Source organism: Pseudorca crassidens, chromosome 1, assembly GCF_039906515.1.
Source record: "Pseudorca crassidens isolate mPseCra1 chromosome 1, mPseCra1.hap1, whole genome shotgun sequence".
In the NCBI taxonomy this organism is placed as follows: domain Eukaryota; kingdom Metazoa; phylum Chordata; class Mammalia; order Artiodactyla; family Delphinidae; genus Pseudorca; species Pseudorca crassidens.
The window spans coordinates 150,692,157-150,714,731 of NC_090296.1; the positions used below are offsets into that span (position 1 = coordinate 150,692,157).

General features: G+C 49.2%; 1 protein-coding gene across 3 annotated transcripts in view; it reads right to left on the reverse strand.

The window, feature by feature from the left end:
- Positions 1–21,656: 21,656 nt before the first annotated feature.
- The window catches only part of FAN1 (FANCD2 and FANCI associated nuclease 1), a 260,180-nt gene continuing 259,261 nt past the window's right edge, over positions 21,657–22,575 (reverse strand). The window contains exon 7 of one of the 3 annotated variants that reach the window (XR_010933013.1): positions 21,657–22,423. The gene's annotated coding sequence lies outside the window, so the exon portion shown is untranslated. Of the gene's footprint in view, positions 22,547–22,575 lie in introns of all 3 variants that reach the window. The other 2 variants (XR_010933008.1, XR_010933012.1) reach the window with 2 other exon arrangements.

A 22,575-nucleotide genomic window follows, 5' to 3' on the forward strand; every position in this document is an offset into this window, starting at 1 on the left:
TCTGACTTTATTTTTATTCTTTTAATTTAATTTTTATTTTGTATTGGTTTATAGTTGATTTATAGTTGATTACAATGTTGTGTTAGTTTCAGGTGTACAGAAAAGTGATTCAGTTATATGTATACATGTATCTATTCTTTTTCAGATTCCTTTCCCATATAGGTTATTACAGAATATTGAGTAGAGTTCCCTGTGCTATTCGGTAGGTCCTTGTTTTTTATCTATTTTATATACAGTAGTGTATATATGTTATACATATAACATATATATGTGTATATATATGTATATGTTAATGTGTAGTGTGTATATGTTAATCCCAAACTCCTAATTTATCCCTCTCCCCCCCCTTTCCCCTTTGGTAGCCATAAGATTGTTTTCTAAGTCTGTGAGTCTATTTCTGTTTTGTAAATAAGTTCATTGTATCATATTTTAGATTCCACATATAAGTGATATCGTATGATATTTGTCTTTCTCTTTCTGACTTACTTCACTTAGTATGATAATATCTAGGTCCATCCACGTTGCTGCAAATGGCATTCTTGCTTTCTTTTTGTTATGACTGAGTAATATTCCATTGTATTGGGTTGGCCAAAAAGTTCATTCAAGTTTTTCCGTAACATCTTATGGAAAAACCCAAACGAGATTTTTGGTCAACCCAATATATATATACTACATCTTCTTTACCCATTCATCTGTTGATGGACATTTAGGTTGCTTCCATGTCCTGGCTATTGTAAATAGTGCTACTATCCATGCATTGGGGTGCATAGATCATTTTGAATTACGTTTTTCTCCAGATATGTGCTCAGGAATGGGACTGCAGGATCATAGGTGGTTCTATTTTTAGATTTTTAAGAAACCTCCACGGACTTCCCTGGTGGCGCAGTGGTTAAGAATCCACCTGCCAGTGCAAGGGACAGGGGTTCGACCCCTGGTCTGGGAAGATCCCACATGCCACGGAGCAACTAAGCCGGTGCGCGACAACTACTGAGCCTGTGCCCTAGAGCCTGCGAGCCACAACTGCTGAAGCTTGGGCACCTATAGCCCATGCTTCACGACAAGAGAAGCCACTGCAATGAGAAGCCCGTGCACCTCAACCAAGAGTAGCCCCCACTCGCCACAACTAGAAAAAGCCCGCACACAGCAATGAAGACCCAACGCAGCCAAAAATAAATAAATTAATTAAAAAAACAAAACCCCCCCAAAAAAAACTTATAAAAAAAAAAAAAGAAACCTCCACACTGTTCTCCATAGTGGCTGCACCAATTTACATTCCCACCAACAGTGTAGGAGGGCTCCCTTCTCTACACACCCTCTCCAGCATTTATTGTAATCTGACTTTAAATATATTTATTTCGAAAACTCTTTGAATAGACAACATGTGCACACGGTATGAAATTCAATAGACACAGACAGAATATTATCCAGCCATAAAAAAAGAAGGAAATCTTGTCATTTGTGACAACACGGAGGGACCTTAAGGGCATTATGCTAAGTAAAGTAAGTCACACAGAGAAAGATGAATGCCTTATGATCTCATACGTGAAATCTAAAAAAAAACCCCAAACAAACTAAATTCATAGAAACAGAGAACAGATTGGTGGTTGGCAGAGGCAGGGTGCGGGGTGTGTGTAAAATGGGTGAAGGGAGTCAAGGTACAGCTTCACTTATAACATGAATAAATCCTGGGGGTGTAATGTAAAGCGTGGCGACTATAGTTGGTAACGCTGTGGCGTGTATTTGAAAGTTGCTAAGAGACTAGATCTTGAAAGTTTTCATCGCAAGAAAAAAGTTGTAGCTACGTATAGTGATGGATGTTATCTAGACTCGTGGTGATCGTTTTGTGCTATATACAAATATCGAATCATTATGTTGTTCACCTGAAACTAATATAATGTTATATGCCAATTATATCTCAGTTTTGAAATAAAGAGAAAAAAAATAGACTGTTTCTAAAACAGTACGGAGAGAAACCCACATCTCAGGACTGGCTCCATGAGCCTGAGACTTGAGGTTGTCTATTGCCACGGGGCCCAACTTCTGCCCCAAGGGAGCAGGTTGCATGGTCCTTTCTCTCAGGATCTGAGATGGGTGTGGGTGCAGGTGGCCACCCTGCCGTCGTGGCCCCAGGCTGCCTGAGTGGCCTCGGTCCTGGGCATGGGATGGAGCTGAGAACCGGAGAACGAGGCCCGGACCTTGGAGGTACTGGACACACCAGTCGTTGCAGGAAAAGAGGGAAGCGAAGGCCATCGCCTGGTGCTCACTTCTTGGTGTCCTCTAAGCTCTGTCTCACCGGATACGCACAGAAGGAGCACACTCAGATGTGTCAGCCCCGCAGGTGCAGTGTTGGCCAGAATCATAGGGAAGAAGCACCGCCATCCAAATGAGGACCAATGGGTCCAGCATCCGGACCTCGGAACCCGCACGCTGGGCTCTGCTGGATTTCACAGCTACATCCATTCAGGGGGTAGACAGGCCACACGAGACCTTCCAGAAGGGGACAGTACAGCAAAGACTGTACTGAAAGACGGACGTGCCTTTGGACCAAGGCCTCTACCAATTTAGGGCTGGGAAGCTGCAAACACCTCGGGTTGCGGGCCCTGATGGTGCTGCTGGAGAACTGATCACAACCGGCAAGGAGAGACAGGAGAGTGCCTGCCGGCCCCTGGAACTAGGTTGAACACAGGAGCCCAGCTCAGAGCTGGCTATACAGGCTTGGGGTGTGGAGAAAAAGGGTGTGGGTGTTTCTGGGTCACTTACCATCAGACCCCTCACATGGGAAGGCAGGGACGCACACCCAGTTAGAAGCCTTGCAGTAGCCCAGGACTTGGAGTGGAGACTGCCCACCCCAATTTCCTTCTCTCCTGGCTGGTGGATCACAGGGCAGATGCTGTCATTGCTTTTTTACTGCATGGGGAGTTCGGCAGACCCCAACACGAATGGGGCACTTTGAGGGGTCACCCCTGACCTGCCAAGATTTGGGGGAGGGTGGTTCTAGACAGCTTTGGTTGTGGTATCATTTATTTATCACCGTATAATAAACCACCTCGAAACAGCATAAAATTAAAAGTATTGGTAATTTTGCTGCTGAATCTGGGACTTCTGTCCCAGGGCTTCTGCCAGTAGCTGCCTGTGGGAACGCCAAGTCTTCCAGTTTTTCTAGTCAGTCTAGAAAACCAATTTTCTTAAATATGGAAACTTCTCACTTTTAGCTAATTTTAAAACTACAGGGGCTACACAAGAGCAGCCCAGGGGCAGCCAGCTTGTGCCTCTGCCTTGCCTTGCAAGGTCAATTTGGAATGGCCCAGGGCAGGTAAGGCATTCCAGAAGCTTCTCTACTCAGCACACTGTTTGGTGCCTTGCCTGGGGTGTTCAGAGCCAGGCGTGGGTGAAAGGTGAAGTGGTGAAGGAGTGAGGAGAAAGGCTTCCCAGAGAAACCCCACTTGTTTTCTTGAGATCCAGGCAGTGGCTGAAGGCAAGAAGGTGGAGGATTACTGAAGACCATCTTCACCTCCTTAGTCTGACCTCCCTCTGGTCCTAAAACTACATTCTCTAGATGCTATCTCTTTCCCTCCAAAGCAAAAGGGAGCATGCATTAAGATTTAGCAACCCCTCACACCCTAGTGAGAATAATATCTCCACGCTGCATCTGACCGTGAGTAGGTAGTGAAGTTGTGTAGCAAGGAGGGAAGAATGCTGTCTGAGAAGGGCCAAGGGAGCTTCAGTGAACAGACAGCGTGGAGCCCAGAAAGGAAGATGAAAGGTGAACCGTTCGACAATATTCCTTTTACAAGGACACAATTGAATTTTACATTTTTATGGGGTGAACCAACACCCCCCCATCATGGGTCTATTAAAGTCCTAACCCCCAGGATCTCAGAATGTGATTGTATTTGGAGATTGGGACTTTAAAGAGGTAATTAAGGTGAAACAAAGTCACTCAGGTGAGCCCTTATCTCCTGTGACTAGTGTCCTTGTAAGAAAAGGAGATTAGAACACAGACATAGAGGGAAGACCATGTGAGGGTTCAGGGAGGAGATGCTCGCCTACATTCTAAGGAGAGAGACGCAGAACACAGCCCTGCTAGCACCGTGATGTTGCACAACTTAAAAGTTGAGTGTTATGTTTTATTTGGTGGACAAATTTGAGGACTTAAGCCGGGGACCCAGCATTTCAGATAATCTAAGGAACTGCTCCAAAGAGGCAAGGGCAGGAGGTGGGGTGGAAACCAGGATGTATAGGAGTTTTTGCAACAAAGACCAAGTCTCAGAACATCAAAAGGTTACTGTTAATTAAAGAAAACCAGCATCTCAAGTTAAGGAATTTAGTGCTTGTCTGTGTATGGGAAGATGCAAGAGTCTGGGCTCTGACATCATTCCTTGGATGTGCACCTCAGCTCTCTGGGGCCAGTATCCTCTGCTTTCTCATCCTGAACCCCCTCAGGGTGCACTGTTAGGGGTGGCTGCAGTCTCTGATGGTTTGATGGTGGGCATTCTCTTTCCACCCTGAGCCCCCTCAGGGCTCAGCATCTGGGTGGCTATAATGTGGCGGCTTGATGGCTGCAACACCGTGTGTCCATTGATACAGGAGGTGGTATTTTTCACTCACAGCCTTTTGCGCCCACTGGCTAGATTCCCACATTGTAACAATAGGGCTTCACTCCTTTGGAGGACATATCGCATGGTCTCACTGAATCAAAATTCTCCCAAGGAAGGGTCATATTCTAAAAAATTGGTGTTGCCAACATGCGTGTGCTCTGACAGCAGTTCTGAGGGAAGAGCTCAGCACCCCGAACCTGAATCTCTCTCACCTAACCGCAGGTAAGGGACATTTGTCTTTTCCTGACCGTGACCCAAATCTCCTCCTGCACTGGCAGGGAGTGCCCCATGGTGGGAGTTTGGTGGGAGGTGACTTCTGAAGCCAAAATAGCAAGACCGTCCTTCCTCACCAGCCCACCCACCCAGCAGGGCACACGGGCCTGTGACCCGGGGGACGCTCCTGCATGAGGCCTGGGCTCCCCGTGAGAGGCGACATCATGAAGGGATGCCTAGACTTGGTACCCAGCCGGGCAGTGGGCTGCCCCAGATGGTAGGGCAGCAGCACCACCCTGACTGGCCCGGTCTGCAGTTCGGCTGCGCACGTGTGCCTACTCCACGCTCCCTTGGTTCCTGGGTGTTTTCCAAGCTTGGTTCTGCAGCCTTGCTTCCTGGTGTCCTTCTAGTAAAGGCCCTTTCTGCTGAGTCATGCCAGTTGTTCTGCGTTGCCTGCTGCCAGGCTCTAGCTATTGGTCTGGTGCCCAGGAGGGGAGGTGGGGCTGGTCCCCCGGAAGCTGGCATGATCTTAAAAGGCGCTTGTGTGGTGCATGCAGTCTTCAAGCAACGGACGGGGACTCTGTCTTCGGCGAGTGGGAGCGAAACCCGAGGGAGCCCTGGAGGAGTTCAGGGGACTCTGGGGGCTCCAGGCTGTCCAGTCCCAATCTCCCCATCCCAGTTGTCAGCCCCTGCCCTTTCTGATCTGGGCCTTGGTGTTTGCTGGCCTGTGCAGGAAGGAGACGAATTATACACCAAAGTAGCTGCTGAACCTGCCTAGTACGGACCTGGGGGTTCATCTGAGGGGGCGAAAGTGTAAGCAGGTTAGAGAGATCCACTGATATGAGAGCATTTGGCCATCACACAGAACTCAACATCCTGGAATGCGTCCTAGAATGATTCCTTCCGGAATGGCTCTGGGAAGCTTGAGAAAAGCCGTGAATGGCCTAGTTTTTAAAGAGAATGGCAATGGGAAAGCAATGCCAGAACGTGCAAAGCAGACTGTGGAGGAAAGATCAAAGCTCAGGGAAGGAGCCTGCAAGACCACAGACAGAGAAAACAATCTTGGGGTTACCGAAGGGGAAAGGTGGGAAGGGATAACAGAGGTGTATGGGATTAACAGATACACACTACTATGCATAAAATAGATAAACAACAAGGACCTACGGTATAGCACAGGGAACTATATTCAATATCTTGTAATAACCTATAAAGGAAAAGAATCTGAAAAAGAATATATATATATATATATATATATATATATAATGAAATCACTTTGCTGTACATCTAAAACTAACACAACATTGTAAGTCAACTATACTTCAATAAAAAACAAAACTAAACAAAAAGAATTGGTCAACTCTATGAGACTGGAAAACCCAGTATCTGACTCTGCTCCTTGGAAGGTCTGGAGGACACTTACCAAGATGGTAAGGAATTCACTGGTGGGGGGAGGCGCTGGCCACATTAAGAAGCTCGGTGGAGGCTGTCTCCGGCAGGGCAGCCAGGGCTGGTGGTAGGAGGTGTGATCACAGAACAGGGCTCCTAGAAGAAGTGGGGGTGACAGACCCCTGGAACAGCAAGGACCAGCAGCAGCCCGTAACTGCAGCACTTGTTTCTTCAAGTGGGTGTGATGACCATAATTATTATAATGGGCTACAAGGTCAGAATGAGGGGGAAGGGGGTGACGTTCTACTTTCAGAGGTCCATGCAATGGAGATGGCTTATAGCACAAGGTGTTCCTAGGGGCAAAACAGACGGTCAACCATCTAAGGTACTGCTGAACAGGCATAATCAAAAGTGTCAAAAATGGATTCACAAAAAAATGTCTATCAGCTGGATGAAGAAAATGTGGCATATCCATACACAGAAATATTATTTGACCATAAAAAGGAATGTCACACTGTCACATGCTACACAATGGGAAAGACACCTGTCATGAAAGGTTGCATATTGTATAATTCCATTTGTATCAAATGCCCAGTATTCTGGCAAATACAGAGAGAAGTAGGTTAATCATTGCTGGGGGTGGTAAAGGGGGTGAACTGAGTCTGACTGCCAACAGGTACAGGGTTTCTTCCAGGGGTGATGGGAATGTTCTGGAATCAGATAGTGGCAATGGTTGCACAATCTTGTGAATTACTAAAAACCACTAAGATGTGCACTTTAAAACGGTGACTTGGATGTTGTATGGATTATATCTCAAGAAGAAAAGAGATGTATTCACAGAAGGCTATGGAAAGTCATGGTCTTCTGCCCATTTTCCAGACCTGAGCTGGTTTTCACATATAGACCCCATCGACTGAAGAGTAGGCTGAGTCCCACAGTGAGTGTAGACAGCAGTGATTCCTTCAGTCCTTCTCTGAAAGGGCCTGTGGCCGTCTCTTCGGGAACTGCATCCTGGGAAAGGGGATTAACCAGGTTTGCAAGGGTGGTGGGATATGGTCCGGGGTGATACTGCTACTTGTAGTGCCATCAGGCCCTCCTGTTAGGGTGAGGGCACATGGGAGTTAGGTAACAAATGGATTCCTGACTCAAATCCATCACAGTGTGTTCCCTGGGCCCAGAGAACTGTCTGCTAATGTCCCGAGTTCTTGAATGTTTGACTAGAATGAACTCACTCAACAGTGAGCAGAACCCACAAATTGTTCCTTGTCCTGTAGAATAGGGGCTATGTGGGAAGGCCAAGTGGCAGCCCTGGAACTGGCCCCCGCTAGGTAAGATACTAATTCAGAGACAATACTACATTGGGGGTGAGGTGGAAAGGAGGATTATCAGAGAGTAGTGCCACTCAAAAACTTCAAGGTGGTGGCGCCCATCACCACCCCAGTTTAATTCACTAGTGTTTAATTTAATTGACTAGAATTTAAATCACTAGTATCTTCCCTGCAAAGACCACCCAGGTCAGGTGGGTGACAGTGGGCTACCGCAAAGTGACCATGCAATAGTCCAACTGCAGCCACTGTCCCCTATCGGAGTTTCTTTATTAAACCAGATTAATATAGCCTTCACTCCACGGCCCGTAGCTATTGACCTGATGAATTTCATCTTTTCCATACCCATCAGAAGGAGGACCAACTCGTACTCACGTGTGGTGAACAAAAGTAAACACTAGTTTCAGGGGTAGAATGTAATGATTCAACATATGTATATATTATCAAACAATCACCATGGTAAGTCTAGTTAACATCCATCATCACACAGAGTTACCAATTTTTTTTCTTGTGATGAGAACTTGTAAGATCTACTCTCTTAGCAATTTTCAAATACACCACACAGCGTGATTAACTACAGTCACCATGCAGTACATCATATCCCCAGGACTTACTTATTTCATAACTGGAATTTTGTACTTTTTGACCCCCTTCACCCATCTCACCCACCGTTTCACACTTCACCCATGAATTCTTAATATATAAAAATCTGAACTCAATATGTTTATGCTCCACCCAGCAGAACAAGGACCTTGGACACTTGAACTCCATGTAACTCATGCTTGACATGTGTGTTTTCCTGTCTAGAACTTTAATTCTATCCTGATTTTCCCAATCCCACCAGGTATTATTCACACTGCTGGTAAAACCAATGGTTGTATTTACTTACCCTTACGTGTCCTTTCTTCCACCTCAAGCCTCCATCTGAGACCTCTTTCATTCTCTTGAAATACATTTTTCAGAACTCCCTTCAATAAGAGTCATCTGGTAAGAAACTCCCTGAGTCTTTTTTTTTTTTTTTGCGTACGCGGGCCTCTCACTCTTGTGGCCTCTCCCGTTGCGGAGCACAGGCTCCGGACGCGTTGGCCCAGCAGCCATGGCTCACGGGCCCAGCCGCTCCGCGGCACGTGGGATCTTCCCGGACCGGGGCACGAACCCGTGTCGCCTGAATCGGCAGGCGGACTCTCAATCACTGCGCCACCAAGGAAGTCCTCACCTTCATTCTTGAAAGATTTTTCCCCTGAGTAGAAAATAATTAGTTTAGACAATTGTCCTATGAAGTTCTTTTTCCAGAGTAAATCTTACATAGTTGTCCAAAAAGTAAGGCAGAGACAGAGAGACAGAGACAGAGACAGAGAGACAGAGAGCGTGCTCCTGGTTGAAGCAGGGATGGGAGGTCCAGAACCTTCTTTGCTCAACCTGCCCCTCCTCTCAATCAGCCTTGAGCACCTCCTGGAAATGCCAGAGAGCCCCAGGATACAGTTTGCAAATTATTAACTTAAAAACTTACAAATCAACATAAACTCTCCATTGCTTAGACACTAAGAAAATCCAAAGGCCAGCACTGGTTGTGTCCATCCTGCCCTGTTCAGGGAAAAGACTCCCTGCATCTGAGGCAGGGGCTCTTCTGACTTGAAGAGGCCATTGTGCTGTGGGGCATAAATGAATTCTTACATCCGTGGCAACCACAGGGGGCCATGAAGGTTGCACACTACTCAAAGGCTTCCTTCTGAGGAGGCAAGTGGGTGTGAAGTCTAGTGCATGACCTACTCTTCTGACTGGTCCTGGATTAGATTAGGTCCCCTCTCTTCTAATTCACATGAAGGTTCTATACAAGCCAACCGTGGCCCTATGACCAGGATGAAATGTCATGATCACCACTCCTGCCTTTCTGAGCTCAGGGCCCGTACTCACTGGGCACTATAGACTTCACTGTAATTCTGACCCCAGGAAGGGGTGCCCTGGGTGGGGAATATAAGTGTTCAGACCTAGAAGGGAAACTTCCCATGCGCAAGTGAATTGGTGTCTGACTTATAGCCTTTATGTGTGCATGTGGGTGGGGGTGGGGGATTGACATCCCTGGACCCAGCAGGATTCCAGGAACTGAGGACCAGCCTTTGGCCCTGAAACCCCTGGAAGGCCCTTGGGAGATGCGCCCAGGCCTTCAGTCGAGGTCTCCCGCCCATCCTGGTATCAGTGTGGCCCTCCACTGCTGGCTGGGAGCCAGTCTTAACTTTCTGTCCACCCCCTCTTCCACTGACCCAGTGATAAAGCCTGGGATGAAACCCAGCCAACCAAAGAACGAGGCCGCCAGCAGCGTCTAATGCTCCCCTGGTGCCCGGGCCTGTGGTGATGGGAAAACACACATTGTTTGGGGGCGTTGCGGATACAGTACAGATTATTTTTAGCAAATTGTTCTGACTTAGTGAAAAACCTGAAAGATAGTGTTGATAATCATCCTTATTTTGGTGCCACAGATGGCACTGCTATAATTAGCTGCTTGTTTCTGGGTGATTCTGCTGTTCCCATGAGAAGACACCTTGGCTGGTGCAGAAATACATCCCTGAAGGTTGTCTTTATTGTTCAGTTCGGGGCTTGATCTTTCACTCTTTACCCTTAAGTATTAACAACACTTGTGAGAAAAAGTAAATTATTCACACGTCTCTGAAGCTAATATTAGCCTGAGCAAAAATGAGAGGGTTGGGTCCTCTTTGTTATCTGATCCTAGTGACAACTGGGAATTATGCCCTGCTGCCTGCCCTGCTCCTCTGAGGTACTTCCTGGGCCCCCAGCCAAGCCAGGCTCCTTTACCTCCTTCCACCCTGCACTCTCTTTCATATCAGCGTTTGTCATTTGTAATTGCAGATTTATCTGTGAGGTACTTGGACTAATGCCTGTCCCCTCCGCAGGACCATAAGCTCCACAGGGAAGAGACTGGAGCTCTGTGTGCTGTCCCCAGAGCCTAGGACAGGGACATCAGTGAAATGCCACTGCCAGAGTCAGGAGCGTGGGGAACCCACAGCCCCCAGCTCTCTTCACTGTCCCCCACCTGTGGGCTCACGGCACGGGCCTCTCTGTGCAGTGACAAGCAGTTAACAAAGCCACCCATCTTCGGGCAGAGGCATCATGGGATTTTCATGTGGAATGTGAATAAGATAAGGCTGAAAAGGGTGAAGCAGATGTGAGCTGATGATCCTACTACAGCAAGTCCCCTACATACGAACAAGTTCCCATCCGAGAGCGCCTTCATAAGTCCAATCTGTTCCTAAGTCCAACAAAGTTAGCCTAGGTATCCACCTAACACAATCGGCTCTATAGTACTGTACTGTAATAGGTGTATAATACTTTTCACACAAATAATACATAAAAAACAAGCCAACACAAAAAATACAGAAAATATTTTTAATCTTACAGTACAGTACCTTGAAAAGTACAGTAGTATGGTACAGCAGCTGGCATACGGGGGCACATTTGTAACTTTGAAAGTTCGAAACTTGAAGGTTTGTATGCAGGGGACTTACTGTATTAAAATTAGGTATGGGGCAGGGGGAGAAAGAGAATTGGAATTCCAGTAAGAGCGTCAGTTTCCTGGGAGCTGGTGTCTCTTTCAAGAGCTGGTCACAGCCACAGCCCAATCCTTCACAGATCTTTCTCTGGCAACAGGCCTCTGTCTTTTGCTAACTCCTTTCATAACCATTGCACCCTGAGTTGGGGTCAGCACCATTGTCTAAAGCAGGATCAGTGTAAGCAAGTAATAGATTTTCTCGAGAACATCTTATGAGATGAATCATCTGAACCTTTCCCTTTCCCCTGCCTAGTAGGAAGGATGGGCACTTTCCTCTGGATATGGCGGTCCTGCTTTGGCATCGCCTTCAATCCCATACATTTATTAAGAAGCATCATAGTGTCCAGTGCAGAGCCATGACTAACTCTTAGGCAACCCACATGGTAGCAAAACTGTGATGTGGTAAAAACAGTTTCTGGAAAGCACAGAGCCTCCCATACAGCAGGTATCCAATCAGTGCATCTCCCATCACCGTCCGTGGAAGCAACCTCTAAGACAGCGCTCAGGATCGTGCCCCCTGGTGCTCATACCCTCATGCAGAATCCTCCCACACCGTGCCAGGGCCAATAGAACAGGGCAAAAGTGATGGTGTGACATTTCCAAGATTAGGTCATAAAAGGCACTGCAGCTTCCTCTGTGGTTGAGCACTCTGTCTGTCTCTGTCTCTGTGTCTCTGTCTCTGTGTCTCTCTCTGGGATCACTTGCTCTTGGAGAAGCCAGGCTGTGAGCAGCCCTTTGGAGATGCCCACGTGGTGAGGAGCTGAGGCCTCCCGCCAGCAGTCCCTTGAGCGAGCGACCTAGAAAGCAGATTCTCCAGCACCAGTCAAGCCTCCAGAGACCCTGCCAGGGAAACCTCATGAGGGTCCTTGAACTACAACACCCAGGGGGCTGCTCCCAGATTCCTCACCCTCAGAACCTGTGTGCCATAATGCTGTTCAGGTGTGTGGTCATCGTTTGTCACACAGAGAAGGTAACTCATACACTAGCCGACTGCACCTCTGTCTCCTGGCTCTGCTGAGTCAGCTGGGAGCTCCGTTCTCTCTTAGCAGTGTACCCACCTTCCTTCTCCCCACTTCTGTCTCCTCACCAGCCGCCCCCTCCCGCTATAGCTCTCTGACCCTGGCTCAGCATTGACCATGACAGAGGGAAGGGCAAGGCTCCAGGGAAACCAGGGAGCCTCATGGTCCTGACCCCTGGCCTGAGAAGGAAACTTGACCTTGCTCCCCTCTCCATACATGGCTCAGCCCCATTTCCTAACTCTTCCCAACACTGGAACTCTTCTCCCCTCCATCCTTCTCATCTCACTGCAGGGGAGCCATGTCACCACCTACTTTCTTCAAACTGCCTGAGGACCATCACTCTCCTTGTCCAGTCCTGACCTCTTCCCTGCGTCCCAGCACCAGTGGCCCGTATTCCTTGGAGGCAATATTCCACCAACAAATCCGACTGCCGTAATTTGATGAGAGCTCCTGCAGAAAAGGGCAGGGAAGGTCTCCCACTGGCTGCTCAGGTCCAGGACTGCTCTACCCTGGGCACCGAGCAGACAGAGACCACTTCCATTGGATAAATGTCCCAATTTCCCAGTCTCCTGCACCCTCCTGCTGCTGACCCCTCCCCACTCCTGTCCCCACACCCGGTTCTGTAACACACCAGCTAAGACAGTGGGCCAGCTATGGGAGCCTCCTTCTCCTTTTCGGATTAAGTTTTCTTTTTTTTTTTCCTTAATTTTTTGGCCACGCCACGTGGCATGCGGGTTCTAGTTCCCTGACCAGGGATCGAACCGGCACCCTCTGCAGTGGAAGCGCAGAGTCTTAACCACCGGACCACCAGGGAAGTCCCAAGTTTTCAAGTCCCAGTTTTGAAAAACTGATCCCCACGTGTAGTGCACAATTCAAATAGTTTAGGCTCGTGATGAAATGCAGCTGTCCTTTGCCTCTCTCTCTCATCCCACAGTCCCACTCCCTAGCGACCACGGCTTTTCTTCTTTTTTATTTGCTTCTGAAAAAATAAGGATATGTGCTTTTAAAAAATGTATTATACCTTGAAATTGTTTTTGACTCTCTATTATAATTGTGGAGGATTTGACACTTGTACTCCACTGTGCTCCCACTTTCCTCCCTTACCCATCATCCTAATGTATCTTTAGATCATAATTTTTGCTTAAATTAATAGTCAGTGTTTACATTACCAGGACTATTGCTCATTGCAGAGCCAAACAGCATATGACCAGTATGTTCCTTTCTTATAATCCGCCCCTCCCACCACACTGGAGGTAAGTGCCGCCTTTCATTATTTTCAATGTCCTGATGGCTAACTTTCCCCCAAATGCTTCCACATTTCTGTCAAACTCCTATCAACTGTTGTTTCAAACGCTCTCACACATCAGGTAATCTAGCAGCTCTTCCTTCCCTGGAGGCCTCCCTCCCAGGCCATCTGACTTGGTGCTCAGATCTGAACAGTTGCTCTCTTGGTCTGTGGTACAAACTATTACCTTGGGGCTTCTCTTGGCCTCTCTGTTGAGCTAGGTGCCCTACTTCCTGTGCCCCATGTCCTCCTCTTTCTTGGTTTACATGCTTGTTTTGCTGGAGCACATCCTCTAGTATCTCTCTAAGAAAGGATATACAGAAAGTAAAAATGTAAAGATGTTGCACACCTAGCAATACTTTTATACTCCCTCATCCTTGAAAGATAATTTGACTAGATGTAGAAATCTAGGTTGAAAATACTTTAAAAATTTCAAAGGCATCATTGTATTGTCTGTATCTTCCACCGTTGTGAAGTCTAATGCCATTGTAATACTTAAACCTTTGTGTGTATCAAGCTGTACCCGCCCCGCTCCCAACCTACCAGTTTGTAGGATTTTCCCTTTATTCCTGATGTTTCAGGTTTCATAATAACACATCGTGGTGTGGAATTTTAAGAGCTCCTGGTCCTGGCACTTGATGAGCTCTCTCTAGCTGGAGGCTCCCACCCTTCAGTTGGCAATTTTCTTGTATTGTTTCTTTGCAAATGTCTCTCCTTTGTTTTCTCTGTTCTCTCCTTTTGCAACTACAATTAGTAGGACACTGAATCGTCTGGACCAACCTTCTAGCTGTCTTTTTTTCCTTATTGTCAATCTCTGTCTTTTTCTAGAGGTTTCCTCCACCCTACCTTCTACCCCATCTATTAGGAATCCTCTTTCATGGGCTTTGATGACCCCTTCCTTACAGAATATTGATCTTGTCTCTTGGATGCAAATATCCTTGAAAATATTATGATAGTTTCATTAAGAGCTTCTCTTCTGCTGCCTTCTCTCTAATTCCTCTGAGTGCATTTTTTCTGTTTGCTTCATGCTGGCAGGTTCATTCACATATTCAGGGATCCTGGGCAACCTGTTCATAGTCAAGAGAGCAACACTAAAGTGCTCTTTGAAGATTTGTTGGGAGGAGGGAGTTTTAGGCTGGTGGGTAAAGCAGATTTCTTTGTTGAGCAACCTCATAGGTAAGCATTTGCAGGTCTCTTCTCTAGGGACATGTGCCCTCCCTGGAGTGCAGAGGTCATGCTGCTCTCTTCCTGGGGTAGAGTTGGGAAGGTGCTTTTGTGAGTGCTCTTAGTGTGAATTCTTTCTTCTTATACCCCAGCTCTTTTCAGTCCAGAATCCCAGCCCACCTTCTTCTGTCCCTGGGGTCCCTGAGCCCAGAGCCACCCTTCTCCAATTTCTCCAAAGAACAAACTTCCAGGTTTGTCTGGAGGTTGCAGTGGAGGAACACTGGGGTCCCACTGGCTTCCTAGACAGAGTTTGGATCAACTCCTTTTCTTGCCTTGACCACCCCTATGTCATTCCCACCTCCTGTAGAGCCAGCTGCATCCCCCTGCCCGGGCTCCTGGGTTCCAGAGTGGACGAGTGGAAGGGCCTGATTCTTGGCAGTAGACCCCCCCCCCCCGTAGGTGCTCAGGTCCCAGCATCCTCCTCTCGGCCCCACCTCTCTTGCATGTCAATCTACTCATCAGGAAAATGGACGTAACTGTGGTTCCCTCCCCCGAGGTTGCTGCGAGGTAGAAATGAGGTCACGGTGGTACCATCACCATGATGGCAGCCCCTCGGGCAAGCTCTGTTCCCCAGTGCACATTCTGTTTTTCCCACACAGGCCCAGGAAGAGGAGCCACACCCAGGGATGATGTGGAGTACTCGAGCTGAGTGCACCGAGCCAGGGAACGCTGTCCCCTCCACACATCCCGCCCCTGCCCATCCACGCAGCTGAGTGTGCCAAGAAAGGATGCTGCACTGGCTGTTTCACAGCCTCCCCAAAGGCTGCTGTCGGCCCCCTCCCTCCATACCCACGGACAGAAACACGCGCAAATGCAAAATAACAACGGTAATAATGTGAGCCGGCAGCTGAGACCTGTACGGCTAATGACAGTTTGAAAGAAGGATGAGCAGGCTCTAGGCCATCTACCCACCTACTTTTCAAATTACCTTCTCCAACCTTCGAAATGATGTCTGACTTTAGTAGGAAAGATGTGTGTGTTCACCACGCAAGGGAAGGTGAGCCTCGCAGAGCAGCCCTTGCTCTGTGCTTTTGGCGGTTTAACCTGTCTGCTGCAGAAGGCCCCTGGAAGAGGGCGGGCCCAGGGGGCGGCAGCAGGAAATGCTGAGGGGTGTCGCAGGGCCTGGGCCTGCTGCTGTGACCCAGGTTGGCCCACCTCCTACCCCTCCCCAGGGCTGTCGGGGCAGGAAGCCTTGCCTGGAGCCTCCGATGCCTGGAGGCCTGGCCAGACACGTGGACAGGCCCATCTCATTCCCACAGCTGTGCCCCTCGAATAGTATGTGGCCACGGTGGGTACACATATTTCAAATGTATTACAGAAAAGCCATTAAGCTTTGGGGTGGTTCATTTAACGACCTGGATATTGTCAGATGCTAGTTTAGGAAAATACAAGCTTAAATGTACATCATGTGGTAGAAGAAAAGCATTTGTTAGTTGCAGTGTCCTTCTCCTAAGGGGAAGGTGTGGTGGGTCTGAGACAGGCTGGGACCTGGGACCTGGGACCCTTTGCTTCAGTGCTTGCACCTGGACAAACGTCTGTCTCCTTTAGCAACAAAATACAAAGAAACTATAAGGGACTAGAAATAACTGCATGCATGCGCAGTTGGGGCAAATTCTGGACAACAACATACAAAAAGACCAAAAACCCAACTGCCACTTCTGAGGGGTCAGGAGCAAAAGCAGGGCACTGCATATGCTCCCTGCACACACCACCAAGGGGATGGGCAGACCACCTAAGCCAACCCTCCAGCCTGAGCCCTGGACCCGCCCCTACCCTCACCCCATATAAGGAACCAGCTCGCCCTGCTTCGGGGAGCGGACAAGCAAGGGAACATGTTGTTTGTCCTCGCTCCTCACTGCTGCAACAGGGGCCCCAGTATAAGCCTTGCCTGAATTTTTGTCTGACCTCTGATCAATTTCTATTGATTAAACAGGCCAAGAACCCTGGTCGGTAGCAGGTCTTTGCTCCCCAGCCAGGGGAATGAGTGGGGGAAGAAGGAGGAGAAGTGGGGTGAGAGGGGTGGAAATCTAAGGGAAGGTCCCTGAAGCCACTGGGACCCTGCCTAGGGTGAGAGGAAAGGGAGCTGCAGGGAAGGGCACCTTCTGGAAGGGATTCCTGGGCTGACTTGCTGCACCCTGGGGATGCAGAGCCCTCATGAGCACTCTTATGAGTTAATTCCTGGAGGGACAGGGAGTGAAAAAAGGCCGAATCCTGTTCTGAGTTGGCCCCATAAGAGCCCCACACTCAGGGTGCTGCCTCCGTCTCGGAGCTCCACCTGTGAAGTGGACAGCAGCCTTCCTGGCACATCAGTATGAACCCGCTTTGCCTCTCAAGTGGACCTTGGCTCTGGCCATGAGATCTGGGGACCCAGGAGCGATGCTCCAGGCAACTGCTGGGGTTTGGGCTGGTAAGAAAATAAGTCAATTGCAAAAGTGTCTGCAAGTCTGGCCGGTCCTTCCTGCGGGGGCTCTGACTGTGCTGTGCGTTGTCTTTCCAGGGCAGGTGATATGGACACCCGCCCCCCACCCCTCACCCCATCCCCCACACCCCACCCCAGCAGCAAGGCAGACCCCACTTCCGGCCCACAGCAGGCAATAGGGGAGCTGGGGCAGGCGGCCTCCCAAAGGCAAGGCTTTGATGGATAAAAATCTGAAAACGCACTTCATGCCAGAGTGAAACTTTAAAACAAGATGAAGGAGAAGAGAGTGGGAAACGGGTCTCCCACCACCTACCCCAGACCCCAGACCCCTTCTGTAGATGCCTTAGTCCTTTCAGGCTGCTGTAACAGAGTGCAGAGACTGGTGGCTTAGAAACCATAGCATTTTATCTCACACAGCTCTGGAGGCAGGAGATCAAGGTGTCAGTGTGCTTGGGATCTGGTGAGGGCTCTCTTCCAATGGCAGATGGTGGCCTTTTCTGTGTCCTCGTGTTGTGGAAAGAGAGTGAGACAGCTCTCTGGAGCCCCTTTTATAAGGGCACTAATCCCATTCATGAGAGCTCCACCCTCATGACCTAATCACCTCCCATCAGCCCCACCTCATAATAGCATCGTCACAGTGGTGGTTTAGGATTTCAATATATGAATTTGGGTGGGGAACAAACATTCAGTCTGTAACACCAATAAACACCAGAGGAACCCATGACACCAGTTTCCATGTTTTATGTGTCCTTCCAGGAATTAATTTCTATGCTTCTACACATAGACACACACACACATACACACACACACACACAAATGAAAGGATTCTACACACACTCTCTCTAGCTTCCTCTTTTTCATGAAGTATACTGTTATATACTTTGAGGGTTGCTATATATCATAGACCTACATATATACCTTTTTAAAAACATGACTGATAATTCCATATTAGGGATGTGCTATAATTTAATTAATATTATCATTGCTAGTATGTAGGTTGTTTCCACCCTTTTACAATCATAAGCAATGCTTCCATGAGCCTTGTGATAAACATCCTTGCACATGCATGTGAGAACACATACAGGACAAAGTCCAAAAATGGGATTGCTGGGCTGGAGCACACACATGTCTGTGGTTCTGACACACGTGCCCAAATCCCCCACGGGGTTTGTCCTTCTGGTGCAGTGGTTATCAAATGTTCTCAAACTTGGCCAATCTGATTTAGGTCTAAAGTAAGTTTCCACAGATGTTTCAGCCTGCATCTCTCTTACTGTAAGTGAGACTAAGCCTCTTTTCAAATGTTTAGAAGCATTTTCCTTTCCTGCGAAGGATTTCTATCCATTTTCCAATTCAGTTCTTGGGTGTTTTCCTTACTGATTTATAGCAGCCCTGTGCCTGTGACATAAATCGCATATATTATTATGCATATGATACTGTTTTCATATCATAGACATAAAGATACCTCGTTGTTTTAATGACTGCATGATAATTTCATTTTAGGGATGGGCCATAATTTTATTCTCAGTGGATCTTTTGCCTTTTTACTTTAATCAGATGCTTTCTGCCAGGCAGAAATATTTGGTTTTTATCTGGTATCAATTATGCTATTTATGGCCTGGGGTTTTGTAACATAAGCCTCCAGTCCTGGGAGCCCCTTTTAAGGCATCGTGGTGGCCAATGCATCTCCATGAAGCAGTGTCCCCAAGATGAGAAAGTTGCCACCTAAAAAGGTGTCTGACCCACATGGCAGTGTCCCCAGACACGGCCCCACCCCCTCCTATCACAAGTGTGACCCTCTCAGAGCAGGGGCCCGGGGCCAGCTTCAAGCACTCCTGCAGCCAGGGAGGAAAGGCCCAAGGCAGAGTTTTGGGTGGGAGGCCAGGTAGGGGGGGTCCCACACACTCTTCTCCAAGGCTGGAAGTGCCCGAGGCTGCCCCAGCTTCCTGCCGCCTGGTCTTTCCTGCCCAGCTTTCTTCATCCTGGAGAAACATGGTCCCCTGGGCCATCTTTGGCCCACGGGACACTGCCAAACATAGCAGTGAGCGGCTACTTTGTGCCAGGACCTGCCCTCCGGGTTGGGACTATGCTGCCCGCTGCGGAGGTCAGAGCTGCCCAGAACCCCAGGAGGGAAAGCCAACCAGAGGCAGGAGGCAGCAGGTGAGGCAGGACTCGAGGACCAGAGCCGGGGCTGCTTCCCATCGCGGACTTGGTGCGGAGACCCTGCCAAGCCGAGCGGGACGCCCCCGCACCCCCGGGGGGCAGTGCCCGCCCAGGACCCCAGCGACCCTGACGCCTTCGGGGCACCGGCCAGGCTCTGCGGGCTGGCGGGCTAGGGCTCCGGTTCTGACTTAACGCTGATTCTCGGTTTTCTCATCTATAAAAAGCGGGTGATGCTACGGCAGCCCCTGACGTCGGTGAGGAGTGACCCACGCGAATCCTCGGATCAGTGAGCGCTGCTCAGTGAGTGTAGATGGAGGGCCGCGAGCTGGGGCCACCCACCGGCCCAGTCGGGCACCACACACACGTACACACTCACTCATCCGGAATCACATGTCCCTGGCATTTTACTATGTAATCCTTACTGCAATGCTTCGCAGATGGGGTACATCTCAGTCACAGATTTTAGCACGCCCTGCACCTCCAGGATTTACCTGGACCACAAGGTCCCGATACGCCCCCTCTCCTGGGGGATGCTGTAGGATTTGGAGTAAAAAGTCAAATCGCACCTGTTAGCCCCGGAAAGGTGAGTCCCTCGCCCCGCTCCCAGAGGTGGTGACAGGCATAGGTATATCAGGTACTTGACAAATGCTGGCTTCCTTGGGACTGCCACTGCTTTCCCTGCAGAGCCGCCCAACTGCATAGGATGCTGGAGTGCTCGTGCAGTGACCACCGTGTTCGCTGGGAGGCGGGGTGGGAGCGGGCTGGGGCTGCCCCACAGGTGTCCCGCCAATCTCTCTGAGGCCCCAGCAAAGAGTTTTGCATTTAGAAGGTCAGGAAATGGTCCTTCTCACTGGGCTGCCTTGAATTATTTCAGCTGTACCAAGGTATTTCAAAGTCAGACCAAATAAACATTTGCATCTAAAAAAGGCAAAACAGGGTCATTTGAAATAGAGAAGAAAGCTTTCCCGTATCCGGAGGGTGAGGCCAGACTTTCCAGAGAAGCTGTGCTGGGTTTGCTTTGGTTTTGTGTGTTTGCCAAGGCACGGAGCTCCTCTTGATTCAGGAGGAAAGTATTTTCTTTTAAATAAAATGTGAGCCGACCTAAGTTTCCTTCCCTGATTTGCTCAGTGGCTACCCCGGCCCCCTGCAGCTGTCGGGACCGAATATTTAAAGGGTTTGCTTTTCCTGAGACGGCAACCATGACCCACTGGGCGTTATCAAGCAGTCAGGCCAGGACGGGGAGGAAGGGCTGCTCCCAGGCTCCCACTCGGCATCCCCCGCACGGGGTCAGACGCGACCCTCACCTGCCTCCTCCCTCTTCACGTTGGGCCCCGTGCCCAGGAGACACAGCCCCTCTTTTCCTGAAGAGTCTGGACCGAAACCAGTGTGGGAATCACCTTCTTTTCTTTTCTTCTAGCAATTATTCCCGCCCTCCCCCGGCTTAAACGCATCTTCTCAGTTAAACCTGAAGGGAGGGGACGTCTGCTACTACATTCCGTGTGCTGCCTCCATCCCCACCCGCCGTAGCATTTCCACCAATCGCTGAGCTCCTGGATGGCAACAGGGACAGAACACACCCTGGCCTCACCTGAGGTACAGATGCTCTCACACAGGTAGGTGCTGGCGTCTAAGCAGTCCACCCTCTGACCCTCACAGCATTCCTGCCTCAGAGGAGCGTCTACACAGACCCCGGCCCCTCCCGACCCTCCCTCTCCTCCAGGACCCCTTGCTCATTCATTCATTCAACCCTGCAGACACTGGGCTCAAGACGGCTCATTCATCACATCCAGGTACGTCCCCCTCCTCAGATCCTGTGAAACAGCAGAATAAATATAAAAACAAATACTTGGAAGCCCTGGAAAACTAGAAAAAGCGCCACCGGCAGACCAAGACGTGAGGGAATTTCCAGAAGAGAGAAAGCAGATGAGGTCAGATTAGTGGTGAAACCCAACATCGCCGAGGACCCACAAGGCTGGACCCCCGTCTGGAAGTGAGGGCGCAGTGGCCGCGGAGAAGCAGCCAGACACGGACATCTATGGGGAGAGGTACCTGAAGGGCCACCCAGGCAGCTGAGCCGGTGCCCCGCTTGCCCCTGGGATAAAGTCAGAGGGCAGCTTTAAAACACAACCGGGACCTGCAAGAGGCACCCCAGAGAGAGAGCAGGGCCGCTGCCCCATAACTGCAGTAAAATGAGACAGTATCCCCAAATCAGAGGCCCGTGGAGGCGCTCTGCCCTTGCACATCCCCGCCCGGCGTCAGGGGTGCAGGCTTGCTGTGACCGGAGTGGACAGTCCCTTACAGAGGGGATGTTTACTTGTGGGATCCATCAAGACCACAGTCCTCACACATGCTATGTTCAGGACCCTCTTGCCAGCTTAAAAAGGCTTGAGGGCCCCATAGAGCTTTCACTTCTCTGGAGCAAACTTATTGCTATTTACTGTAATAGAAGTGAAAATGAAGGAAAATTTTAAATATTTATGCATTTATTTAAACATGGTAATAAAGCCATCACACATGAACACAAATAACGTTTCTGAAAATAGCTCTTTTTCTAAAAATAGTTTATTTAGTAAGAAGACTGACACTGTTCTGTATTTTTGTAAATCTCGCCAATGTCTGGCTTAACGGACAGCTGGATTTTCATATGTGTTTCTGATTTCAATCTGTTATGACACTGGAAAACTCTGCTGAACACTCATGAGAGAAAAATGTCTTTGTATTCCTATTAAATAGTTCTGAGTCTGTGGACCCCCGCGAAAGAGTCTCGGGAACCCTCGGAGGTCCACAGACCACACTTTGAGAGCCACTGTCCTGAGACTCACTTACAAATGGGATGACAACCAAGAGTCCCCACACATTTGAAGAAGATTCTCTTGTGATGAATTCTTTCAATTCCTCTAAAAAGTATTAACTCACGTAGGCAGGTAAGTAAGTAGAGGTGATGGGTACTTAGATGGATGAACAAGGACTGAGCAGGCAGAGCTCTGGGTCACGAGGCTTCTCCGGGGTCCCCTGCGTGGCACCCAGGAGTGGGTGGGGGGTGGACCCTGGAGGAGGGGCGCCGCCCAGAGCCAGGCCCTGACATCTGGCATCGCTACTCTCCTTCCTTCTCTGCGATTCGCTCCAGCAGGTCCTGGAGCCCAAGTCCTCCCAGCAGATACAGTCAGTCGGTGAACCGTGATCTCATCGAAAGATGCACAGCTTTCGGGAGGGTCCAGGATCGATGAACCTAGATTAGTGGGAAGAGCGGCCCTAGGCGCTGTTGGGGGAAAGAGGGCTGGCTGACAGAAGGCCGGGGGTGGGGGTCAGGCACAAGGGGGGTGCGGCATCCTGAGCCCTGGACCCCTTAGACCTAGAAGGCAGATGCACCTTTCACCCATT